The sequence below is a fragment of the Myotis davidii genome, unplaced genomic scaffold, assembly GCF_000327345.1.
Source record: "Myotis davidii unplaced genomic scaffold, ASM32734v1 scaffold415, whole genome shotgun sequence".
Lineage (NCBI taxonomy): Eukaryota > Metazoa > Chordata > Mammalia > Chiroptera > Vespertilionidae > Myotis > Myotis davidii.
The window spans coordinates 4,138,000-4,138,965 of NW_006287951.1; positions in this window are offsets into that span (position 1 = coordinate 4,138,000).

Sequence of the window (966 nt, forward strand, 5' to 3'; positions counted from 1 at the left end):
CTGAACCCGACAGGGGCTGCACCTAGGGATTGGGCCTGCCCTCTGCCACCTGGGAGCAGGCCTAAGCCAGCAGGTCGTTATCTCCTGAGGGGTCCCAGACTGCGAGAGGGCACAAGCCAGGCTGAGGGACTCCACCTCCCCACTGAGTGCACAAATTTTTGTGCACTGGGCCTCTAGTATTAATAATAAGTATCTGTTTAAATTTCATTCTTTGACACTGGATTGAACTCCTTTAAGTTTAAGACTGATCTTTAGATCTCCCGCACTTATTATAGTGCCTATTACAGAGTGGACTTTTAAAACATTTTTGTTGAATTAATTCCCATAAAAGCATAGCAATACTCAATCTAGAAATTTAGTTCCCAGGGTCCACTAATTTCTATACCTCACAGTTGAGCCTGTGATTAGATACCTTCTTGATTAGTAGATAGGGTTCTTTTTGATCCTAAAGAGCCCTGCCTGATGATGCTAAAACAGATCATGCTCTCGAATCAGTTCTAACCATAAACTATCAGTAGTTTCCTGGGAAAGGCCTTGAGACATGGAGGCTCATTTTTTCCCTTCCTTGTCTTCCTATATACTTCCTTTGGAATTAATGCAAGTTTTAAATCCCAGACAGATTAGCTACCTATCTAAAACTCCATTTCTAGTCCTTAGGTCTTTTAAGTTCTGACCTAAATTTTGTCATTTTATTCTGCTTAGACCCTAGTCCACTCAGCACTAATTAGCAAGGGTGATTACTGTTTTTGGTTTGAGTTCTGCTAAAAGAAGTAACATGCATGCTTATGTTTGGAAGTTGGGGAGATATCGTATGAAAGGAAGCCTCTGGAATAACTCCTACCCCATAAGAACATGGACTCCATTCCTGTTAACTACATCATACTACAATTTGCTTTATTACTTTATGCCTATCTACCATTCCTCTTTCATCGCTCCTTCCTTTTAACTTCTCTTTTTCATTTAAAA